General features: G+C 44.9%; 1 long non-coding RNA gene and 3 other non-coding genes across 4 annotated transcripts; all 4 read left to right on the top strand.

Annotated features, from left to right (window-relative positions):
• Positions 1-4591: 4591 nt before the first annotated feature.
• On the top strand, positions 4592-10752 carry LOC115635151. The gene is made up of 5 exons (XR_003996544.1): positions 4592-4661; positions 5218-5365; positions 6321-6466; positions 7927-7972; positions 10066-10752. It is a non-coding gene; the product is annotated as an uncharacterized LOC115635151 (long non-coding RNA).
• Positions 5042-5133, top strand: LOC115635337. Its single transcript, XR_003996569.1, has one exon. It is a non-coding gene; the product is annotated as a small nucleolar SNORD12/SNORD106 (small nucleolar RNA).
• On the top strand, positions 6157-6247 carry LOC115635338. The gene has a single exon (XR_003996570.1). It is a non-coding gene; the product is annotated as a small nucleolar SNORD12/SNORD106 (small nucleolar RNA).
• Positions 8035-8127, top strand: LOC115635339. The gene has a single exon (XR_003996571.1). It is a non-coding gene; the product is annotated as a small nucleolar SNORD12/SNORD106 (small nucleolar RNA).
• Positions 10753-11601: the final 849 nt, after the last annotated feature.

Genomic DNA, 11601 nt, shown 5'->3' with positions numbered 1-11601 from the left:
GCTGGCTGGAAGCCAGTGAATCTGAGAGGCGCTCTATCTGCATCCAAAAGTGAAAAACAATGGGAGCTGAGGTGGGTTCTGACCATTTATCATGCACTTATAAACTTTACTCTGCCTCCTAAGGGCCCTGCTACAATCAACCCAAAGTAAGCTAAGAAACCATATTTAACCCTGCTCTAGCCAAAGAGATTTCTATGAACATATTTGAATGTTACCCAGGGAGATGAAGTAAATTCAGCCAATGGAGCTGTGTCTCATGTGTTTGATTATCCTAGCCCCTCCCACTTTCCCTATCCTGCCAATTTAGGAAACACTGATGCCCATTTAAAGTTCTTTTCAGTTGCACATGTGAGATGGTTTTGCCGTGTAACAAGATTAGTTTTCACTGCAATCCTCTTAAAATGTTCTTCCTCTGATTATCTTTTCATCTTTCAGTGCTGTGAAACCAGGATTAATGGGATCCAGACTTCATTCCCCAAGTCCTGGCTGATAAGCAACTTTCCAGAATCAGCTGCCTACAGACAGAAGTCATACTGAACAATAATTGTTACCAGAATTTAAATGGGCATTTTTATAATATGACATTTTGCATAACACCTATATGCACTCAGCACATTATCTCCATGTGATCCCCCTAGATAAGGAGATGGGTGAAACCACATAAGTTAGGTTGTCTCTGAGGGAGTGAGCACAGAATACCTCATGTGGGTTTCTCCTCTGGCTAGCTCTGTAGAGAGAATTGGTATTTTTCATATCCTAGTTCACACATTTGCAGGATGTCTTCTTGCACTCTTGTCAGATTTTAAATAACATCCTTAAACCATCCTCTCCATCCACTAGGCTTTCGGGACAGACTTTCCTTCAGCTTGGTTTTGATTTGGCTGCTGTCACGAGAATCTCAATTATGAAACAGGCTGATTGGTTGGTTGAAAAACCAGTGTGGCAAGTCAAATTGTGCTAAAGCTTCCTGTAACTTGGTAGATCTGAGCATCCAAATGGCTATATTTGGTTACTCAGCAGAACCAATGTTCATTTTACACAGACAGAAACTGAGGCACAGAGTGGTTACATAAGTAAGAGCTATAGAGGGAGTCATCAGCAGAATGGGATGTGAAACCCAGGACTGCTCACTTCCTAATCCTTTGTTTGTTCCAGCAGATCACTCTGCTTCTCAAAGCTCATAGACAGGAAGCCAAAACATGAATGGGGAGGGTTCCTCAGCTTTCCCCCTTGCTGTGCTGTGTTGCGCTATCCCTTCAATACCACCTCTTTTGTTATTGATCTTAGCCTGGCCACCAGAGGAGGTTTCATTCACCAGAGAAATTCTGGGAAGCAACTCACAGTTCTACCTTGGAAACCACCCTATCATGTATGTGTTATCACAGGGATGGGAACACTCTGCTTGGCTGACCTTTCTAAACACGAACTGCTGTGCTTGCATTGCCCAAGCAATGCAGCCTGAGAAACACCTTCAGTGTATTTTCACAGATGCCATGTGGCCCTCTCTGTCAAAATACTTCTGCAACAGAGGGATGACCATTCAGTTCTCATGGCTAAGGTGACTCCGTGGATATAAAATCACTGATGCAGCCATGTCTGAGTGTGCCATTTATGAGACAGATTGTTCTTATTGGAGACAGATGCCTTTCTCTTTGGAAGAGTCGTTATTTAATGGAGAAATATTTAAAGGGATCTTATCAAGACTTCAAAGCCTGGGAAATTCAATCTGACTTAATCTTTGGACATAAATTAATACTTTTATGTTGAGTAAAACTAATTCAAAATTTTGGTTTTATTGATTTGGAAAACTGGAATATTTTTTATTTATTTATTTTTGCCTGGACTCTGCTTAAGGTGAGTTTGAGAGTTTGTAATGAATGAATCAGGGACTGTATTTTTTATTCTGTTTGTCCAGCTGCTAAGGGACTCCTGGTCCAAGACTGGACTTCCTACATGTTACTATAACACAAATAATAACAATCCTTGGCGAGAACCCAAAATAGAAAAATCAATCCGCTCCTGAACTGTGTCTGGTGGGTCCCTGAGGTTCTACATAGTGTAAACTGTAAAATATTTGATCATAAATGATTACAGAGTCTATTCTCACATGTAGGAAGGGTTGTGATAATTTACTGGGTTTGGATCCAATGCTCTGATTTTCTAATGTTTTGGTTCAGAAAAATACGAGCATGAGAAGCTCGCCGCATTGTATCTGCGCGCTCGCTCGCTCTCTCTCTCTCTCCCTCTCAATCTCAATAACCAGGGCAGGATGCTTCAGAGGAGGGTATAAACCTACCACAGTGGGTACTAAACTAGTAATACTAATCAATGGGGGTTATCTCTGTTCTCTGTTGGTGACCTTATCAAGCCTCGGACTACAATGACTGATTGCCATTGCTTTTAATTTTAGCTAGGTGATAGCTGCTCCAAATGTAATTTTTATGCTAAATTTCATCTTGAACTAATAAAATGACAAATTGTATAACCACCTAGTCTAAAAATGAGACAATAATATACAGACCTGAAGGAATACAGTTGCTAGTGCGATCTAGATTGGATCAAGTACAGGACTTGAATACCTGGATGCTAGTCCCAGGTTTTTCACTGCATTTGTATGGCCTTGGACAAGTCACTTAACTTCTCTGAACCTTAAATTTTCCCTTCTGTAACAGAGATAATGATGCTCATCCAGCTTTGCAAAGTGCTTTGAGATCTATTGATAATCTTGACTCATACATTTGGAATTTCTTGTACCGCAAAATATTGAACTCTAGCAGTGAGTAGAGGGGTCTTCCTAATGAAAAGGGAATCTCAACCTGTCTTCAAAAAGTTTAAGAAAGAACTAATATTTCAAATGTTAAACTGCCCATGTGATGCCAGGACCCATTTAGAAGGCAGAGATTGTGGTAAATATCCCCCTTCTCATGCTTGTCTCAACAGGATGTGTCCACTTCAAGGTCTAACTGGATGCTATGACTTATAGAGCCCTGCAAATCCATGGATATCCATGGACCATTTTTGCAGATAATGGATCGGATGCGGATACAATCATACAGGGCTCTAATCACCAGCAGGGCCTGGCCTGTGGCATCTGGCTCGGGCAGCCTGCGTGGTGCAGCGCACTCGGGACCAGTGGTCAATGGCTGGGGGGCACTCACTTGCTGCACCCCTTCCTGTCAAGCAGCTCGGGTCTCTTAGACAGTGACAGTGTCCCCACTGTGGGGCCTGGAGTGGGCAGGCTCCAGTGCCCCATCTCTCCACCCCATTGTGATGCAATGCCCTCCTGCTGCTATCGCTCACGAACCCCTGGGAGCTGCATGCAATGTGCTGCCCCTTCCCCTCAGCCTACCACCCTAGGCCATCCCTTCTCCTTGAGACACCCCACTATCCAAAGTCAGACAGTGAATCAACAGCACCCAAGTATAGGGAACCCGCCCTGTCCCAAATCCCTGAACAAATGGATGGGTTCTGCTCCAGCATGTCCTGAAGGGCAAGACTTTGGCCTTTTGGGATAAAGGGGGAGGGGTGAATTCCCAAGTAGAGGTGCCCTGCTGCATCTCCCTCTGCTCTGCACTCTAATTCACTTCTGCTGTTGGTCTAAAATCGGCCACATCGGTTGCCTTCAGGATGTGCTGGAGGGTGAGAAGTAAGAGTCAGTCCCAGTCACAAAGAGCAGACCAGAGGAAGACCTTATCTCTTTCACTAACAGAAATTGATCCAATAAAAAACATTCTCACCCACCTTGTCTCTAATAATGAGCATAAATAGATAAGCAAAAGAGGCACAGGGAGGTAAAGTGACTTCTCTAGGGTCAGACAGCAGGTCAGAGGCAGAGTAAGGAACCGAAACCAGGGCTTTCTTCTAAGCCTGTGCCCGATGCACAAGGGCACTCTGCCTCTCAATCATCTCATTAGGAGCCTGATTCTGCAAGGTGCGAACTGCCCTCCATTCTCATTGACTTCACCAGGAATTGAGAGTAGTCAGTAGCTTGCAGCAGGATCAGGCCTTAGATTTGCAGCTCAGTGATTTACTGAATGTGTAACAGTTGGGGAGCTTTTCATTTATGAAACATTGCACAAGCTTGAACTCTTGAGTGCCCCAGTTGCTGCCCAGAAACTACTGATGTGCTAAATGTCAGAGTCCTGCCTGCTTTTGACGCGAAAACTGCCATTGATGCAAAGCACTGGCCTGGAACGAAACACGTACACTGCTTTCCAGGGCCTGTTCCACTTTCTCTTTGCCCAGACTCCCGCCCGGTGGTCTCAGGCCCACCCTGGCACAGGACGTGCTTGATAGGGCTTTAGCAACCCAGACCCATCCTGGTGTGTGGCTGCAGTAGAGAAGGGACAACCCAGACCCTTTAACCCCAGGCCCATCTCCTACTCCTGCTCCTACAAACCGTGGGCAGGCGGTCGTGGGTTGCACAACCGCTCAGCCTTTCTGTATCTGACTGGCCAGCGGGGAGGGAGCCCGATTAGGGAGAGCCCAGACCGGTGCGCCCTAGCGGGGTGAAACGAGCATGGCCGGACACAGACAGCTCCTCTGGGACTACGTTTCCCAGGTACACATGCGTGGAGCATGCGCAGTCAAACACTGTCCGCTATATAAGGGCGTTGCGTGGGAAAGCACTCCCTTTTTCCTACTCGTCGCTGAGAGGAGAGGTGAGTGGCTTGTGCGGAGTCGGGGGGAGGGGGGTGTACAATCCAGTGCCATCCGCGGCCATCCGCGCCGGTGGGTTCCCCCTGTCTAGCTCCAACAGTGCCTCGCAGCCCCTACTGCTGCACCCGGCCTGTATTGATGGGTGTCCCCTCTGGAGGGGCGGCGGGGAGCCGGCTGCACCTCGGGGTGCGCCCCGCTGCCTGGGGGACTCCTTCGCTAGCGGCTGCCTCTGCTGCTGCAGGCTGCCCTCGCGCTGGCCGCCACCCCCGTCCCCCAGCGGACTGTCGCTCCCCCTGGAAGAGGGCCCGGGAGCGTGTGGCCCCTGAGCGGGTTGGCCGCTGTCTGCTCCCCAGCCAGGGGTGCACCCGCAGCCCGGGGTCTCGCTGGTGCACGTGATGACTAAAGCTTTTTTCCCCATCAGAGCGACAGTGTTGATTTCGCTACTCTAAGCCAGATTGTGTCTGATGCACCAGCCCGGGGAGGCGGCCTTTGCTTTGCTCCCGCCGGCTGGTCAGCGAGGCTAAATCTCTTTCGCCTCTTCGGTCTTCTGCTTCTCAGGTCCAGCAAGCAGGAGCGAGCAACATGTGCTGGAGACCTGGCCTGGTAGCGTAAGGCCAGGCGCGGCCCCAGGAGAGAACCAGCAGGAAGCACCGTTTCTCTAGTTATGAACCCACTGTGTCCATTGCCCCTCGTGGAGGAGGCAGCGGTAAGTCTGTCTAGGAATAAATACCCTTAGCTGCTGTTTTATACGATTGTTTCTTGGTGTCTGCATGTAAATACTGCATGAGGCTTTGCTTAGGGCAGCCCAGCTGTGGGTGGCTGTAGTGAGCTAGCTAGGTGGACTAAGCAGTCATTGTACAGACAGAACAAAAATGGTCTTGCCCCAAAGAGTTTACAGTCTAAGTAGCTTAATACTCTGTATGGCCCCCTCCATGGTAAACTGTCACACCTCAAACCAGCTTTGCCCTAGCCAACAGATGAAAGCCACTTGTATTTTGCATCCTTTTTGCCACTTTCTCTGTCCAATATCCTAGTCTCTCTTTGCTATCTTAGGCTCTCATCTTTAAAGTGCTGCTCTTTCACCAGCCCGTCTCTTATCTTACCTCACCCACCTTGTCTCTCTTGCTCCTGTAATGCTGCTGTTTCATTTCATCCCCTTGTTTCTCAGCATGTTTTTTCCCTTCCCCACATGTGACCAAACAACTGGCTCCTCTATCTTAAGCTTGCATAGCACCTACCACTGTAACATCCAAGGTGTTGCAGTCTCTAATTTAGATGGATGCTAGGTGCTCACTGTTTTGTGGCTGAAACATGTAACTGGTACTCTTTTTAGGGTGACTTGTTAAAGTGCATTTGTACAGTTGTATGCCAACCTAATGTGCAGATAACCAGTCAGCTACATAGGTCACGTGTCTGTCTTGCTGAAACTGCATGCAAACTAGAGTGTCATCTGCATGCTGCCCTGGCACTTCCCTCCTCTACCTCATTTGAGATCTCACTGGTGTACATGATGACTAAACTTTTTTCCCATCAGAGCGACAGTGTTGATTTTTCATTGTTTTAGCCAGATTCAGTCTGATACACCATCAGGGAATGGCCCTTCCTCCCTCCTCTCCCCTCCCTGCCCCATTAATCCCACCCCATGGCTTTGTACTTTTTAGGTCCATGGCAGCAAGGTGGAGCAGCATGAGCCTGGGTGACCTGGCTCACTGAGAGAAAGGTGACATGGTGACCTGAAGCAGACTTGGAAAGAGAGGCCACTGCCCTGGTTAACTAGCCACTTGTGAGCCATTAATAGGAGAGAGTGGTAAGTTTCTGAATAAACATCTTTCAGTATCTGACAGCAATCTCAAATAACTTCTCCCTAGAAAGGAGAGACTGGCTTTAAACCCAGTCATGTATCCCACTTACTTATTATTAATTACGGTAGTGCATAAGGACCAATTGAGAATGGGGCTCCATTATGCTAGTCCCTGTGCAAACAACAGTAGACAGATGCTGCCCTGAAGAGTTTATGCTGTAATAGACAAGACGGATATTTAATCCATCTGCCTCTCAGGCTAGAAGTTTGTGCATAGCACCTCCCAAGTAGGAGTGACTGCAGCTTTTGCTTTTAAACATTCTGTTGAGGTATCATTTTTAAAAAAAAAAAAAGCCCTTTCACTTTGGATGACTCCTTTCTGAAGAAATATCTTGTCCCTCCATTGCCCACAAATGTCTGTTGCTGACCAGGTCTGCCAGCCTTACACATAGGCGGCAAATACTGCAAGTAAACAGCAGTGCATGTCCAGTGGTGAGGAACACAAAAAGCCAGGGCCCAGCCAATCCATTGCTCAGGTTGCTGGATGGCAGTGGGCACATTATTGATTGGGGGGTCATTAAGCTTTGCAAATAGTCCATGAGTGAGGAACATTTGTGGAAATCTGGGAGCACTGAGCAGATGCACGACCCATGAAATGCAGGCCAGTCAAAATGGCCTCTGATAGGTGGTGTCTTCTGTGGAGACCTGAAGAGCTCTGTGAAGCTTGGAGGAGTCCAGTGGCACCTTAAAGACAGATTCATTTGGGCATAAGCTCTCATGGGTAAACCCCACTTCTTCAGATCCATGCACCTGAAGAGTTTTTTTTTATACCTATGAAAGCTTATGCCCAAATAGCTCCATAGTAGCTCTGTCCAAGTCTATAAATAAAAGTGAACAGCAAAGCCAATGTGAGCTTCCAAGGTTTAGGTAGAGTAACCTGTGTGGCCTAGTTACCAGCATTGCATAACAGTTTATGGAACTAGACTTATGGTGGTGGTGGTGCCAGGTACAGAACTTTCAGGGCCATTGTGGCTGTACAGACAGCCAGGGCATGTGATAGCTAGTGCATCTGTATATAGCATGAAGGCAAATTTTGCAGTGTGGAGGTGTGCTGTGTGCATAAAGAGATCACAAATGTGAACACTACAGAGTACATAAAGTCCTAATAGGAAAGTTTTGTTCAAATAATTAGATAATTCATTGAGTGGATTTATTGATGGCATAAAGCAGTAAGTCTTCTCTCCTGTATTGCTGTTAAAGTTGTTTCATAATTTGATACTTGTAATGTAACTGAATTGCTAAGAACTAGTGGCACTCAGTGTGGACTATAAAATCCTTTATCATTCAAATGCACCCACTTGCTGCTCTGTAGATCATAACCTTTATAAGATGCAGACTGAATATTTTAAATGCCAGCAGCCCTGGAAAGTCAATTAATTCTCCTGTACAACATCTCTCTCCTGCAGGGACTATTACGTTGTCCATAGACGTAGACTTGAGGATCATCTTAAGGTAAACTGGGCTTTAATTTTTCTGGGGGAAAAAAGTGTTTGACAATCTGAAAGGCATGTCATTCTGTGGAATGTGATGACTTGAAACTTTTTCCCCATCAGATCGGCAGTGCTGACCAAAACTTGCATTTTAGCCAGGCTGTCTGATTCCACAGATGCAGAGATGCTTTTCCTGTTCGTGCTGCTCTGTAAATGCCAATTACATATATACAGTGTTTTATGCCCAAGGCCTGTATGCCCAAAACGATTGCACTTAAATGTAGACTACTTTGAAGGCAGGCAGCAATTGAGGGTGCTTTTTGCTCACATCTCAATGCTTGAAGATTGTTACACATGTTGGTGACTATATATAAACTCATGATTTTTAGTAAGGCTGTTGACAGTCTCACATGACAGTCTTGTAAGCAAATTAGGAAAATGTATTCTATGTGACATTAGTATAAATTGGATGCAAAACTGGTTGAAAGACTGTACTCGGAACAGTTATCAATGGTTTGCTATCAGACTGGAGGAGATATCTAGTGGATCCTGTGGGTAACAGTCCTGGGTCCAGTAGTAAACGTTTTATGGATGACTTGGATAACGGAGTGGAGGTTGTGCTTATAAAATTTGTGGAAAACACCAAGCTGGGAAGGGTTGCTAGCACTTTGGAGGACAGGATTAGAATTCAAATCAGCTTTGACAAATTGGAGAATTGGTGCAAATCAAACAAGATAAAACTTAGTAAAGACAAGCACAAAGTATTACACTTAAGAGAAAAATCAACTGCACAACTACAAAGTGGGGAATAACTGGCTAGGCAGGGGGTCTAGGGGATCACAAATTGCATATGAGTCAGCAATAGGATGTGGTTGTAAAAAAAAAAAACCAAAAACTAATATTTTGTCCAAAGAGATGGACAAATTGGAGAGAGTCCAGAGGAGAGCAACAAAAATGATAAAAAGTTTTGAAAACCTGATATCTGAAGAAAAGTTATGGGGGGGAAACCCAAACCTGGACATGATTGGGGATTGGTCCTGCTTTGAGCAGGGGGTTGGACTAGATGACCTCCTGAGGTCCCTTCCAACCCTGATATTCTGTGATTCTAACTAATCAGTATTGACCACAATCCATGTTTTTATGGGCCCTGCAGAGACTGCTGTACTAGTCTAAAACAAAATGTAGATCATTGGCATAGCTGACTGTAAAAATAGCTTGTGTGCTATTACTGCTGTGTTAAAAGTGACTGAATTTATTTTGAGGGAGGGCTATGGCTGGGGTTTCTGCTGTTTTCACTTGTTAATGATGTGTTTGTGGGTGGGTCATCAGCAGACTTGTTAGTACTTAAGGTCCCATCCAGCCTGAAAGGCTGAAGATGAGTCCTGTTTTAAAAAGGTATTAAATGCCTGAAGATGCAGAGAGGTGCCTAGTTAAATTTTCCAAAGCACCTGCCACTTAATTCTCCATTGATTTTCAATGGGAATTAGGCATCTCGATGCTCTTGATTTAAATCCTCTTTAGTGATTAGTGCTCATGTCACAGGACTTGTGGGTGGAAAGCTCAATTAAGAGGGGAAAAGGATGATATTTAGTCAAAATTACTTTGAAACTGGTCTTAACAGCAACTTATTAGTGAGTAAAAAGAGCTTTTGTTGAAGATTAGTATTGTGTGCCTCAACTCTTCATTCGAGGTGTTTGCCTCCTTTATACATGAAGCCCAGGAAATGGCCCTGCTTTTCTTGTTTTTATCTTGGGAAACAACAGTATCTTAAAACAGGGGACTGAAAGTTCAATCTGTTGTGAAGAAAGCCAAACAGTTGTCTTAATTTTTCCAAAAGCTTTAAACATAATGAACTGAAAAAAGCAGATTTATGTGGGTGTCTTGCTGTACTAAGTTTGCATATACTGCTGTAGCTGCATTGGGTCTTAAATGCTCTGAGAGGGAGGGAAAAGTAGCTGTTCCTTATTCTAGCTTGTGGAGACACAAACACAAGGTTGAGTCCTGGTTCAGACCTCCCATGTGTCACTCTAGAAGTGCAAAGTGACAAGAATGGCTTTTAATAGTCTGTAAAATAGGCAGAGGTCATATGACTAAATCTTGACTTTCCCTTGACAGGTGAAGGAGTTGTCAATGTCAGCACGAAGCAGAAATTGCACTGTGAAGTAGCAGAAAGTTCTCCTGTACTATTGCAATCATTCACCAAAGTGACAGCAAAATATCCCAAGCTAAGCTGTTGTGTCCACATTGCTCTGCAATGACTTCATGGTCAAGCTTCCCTCTTTCTGTGTGGAGTAAGAAATACTGCATGTCCTGCCTCCTTAAGAGATGCCTAGGGGCTTTATCCGCTCCACCGACACTGACTTGGACTCCTTATTCATTCCATGGGTGGCGAACCCGAGCCTACTTATTTACTGATACTTTAAAAAACCCTTGCACCCCAATCTGGGTCTGTGCTGGTTGAGATGTATGTATTTTTTCATCCTTGCAACGGTATCTGTAACCCCCCCTATAACCCAAGCCTGACCCCAGATGTACAATACCTTCCTTCTCAGCCTGTATGTATTTCATTTCAAACATTTCCTTTAATAAAATGTATTGCCTCAAAACTCATGAGCCATTTTATTAGAAGGGATTGACTATCTATGGATCTTGATGTCTTTTTATGCAGTAACATACTATGTCAAGTGTTTGTGTCCATAATAGCTGTGTTCACCTCCATGCAAGCTGGGTTCAACCTGCTGCTGTAATGTGGAAGATAATGTACTAAAAATCATTAAAAGTACTGAGGTAACTTCTTAAGTGGATTGAAGTGTGTGCTTCTGTATATGAATGGAAGGTCATGTGGTAAGCAGAGCCTGGGTCTCTAGACACAGGGTTCAAATCTGAGCTGTGCTAAGCAGATTTCCTTTTGGATCTTAACCAAGTTATTTGATCTCCCAGCCTCAGCACCTCATGTGTAAAATGGTGATTATGCTTCCCTATGTTGTCAAGAAAAATCCATTAGTGTTTGAGGTGCTCAATACCACAGTTGTGGAGATGACAAAATACTTCAGTAGCCTGTTCTAGACATGGGTGAATGCTGACCCCAGGCATAAGGTGATGCCAGTATCTTGAGAAGCTTTTTAAATGGTTAAATTGGGGGAAAATACCCAATTCTCAGCTTGTTTTCAGACAAATAAAACTACCCCTCAATCATCCTCCTTAGAGACACCTTTCTTAAAACCTACTTTGCATGAGATTCTGACATGGTGGTTGGGTGCTCTAAAAGGTATTTAGGTTTTGTCGGGCTATTTTACAGATCTGGATGGTCATCAAATACATGCACCTGGGAAGGTAGGTGTTGCTTACTGGCAACTTAAGGAGAGCCAGAGCCTCAGTTGCTGTAAAGAACAAGGTTCTGGGGCCTAGTCAGTATGTACTGCCTTAGAGCTGGTAATTCATCCTGCACTGGTATTGAGGGGTAGCCGTGTTAGTCTGTATCCACAAAAATGAGTCTGGGGGCACCTTAAAGATTAACAGATGCCTCTGAAGTGAGGTTTTCAAACCCACAAAAGCTTATGCCCAAATAAATCTTAGTCTTTAAGGTGCCACAGGACTCCTTGTTTTTAAAGCATCAGGTGGTTTGCATGCTTTGGGGCTGCTGTTGTAGCT

The sequence above is a fragment of the Gopherus evgoodei genome, chromosome 14, assembly GCF_007399415.2.
Source record: "Gopherus evgoodei ecotype Sinaloan lineage chromosome 14, rGopEvg1_v1.p, whole genome shotgun sequence".
NCBI lineage: Eukaryota > Metazoa > Chordata > Testudines > Testudinidae > Gopherus > Gopherus evgoodei.
The sequence above is the reverse complement of the archived record's forward strand: the minus strand, read 5'-3'. Positions and strand labels throughout refer to the sequence as shown.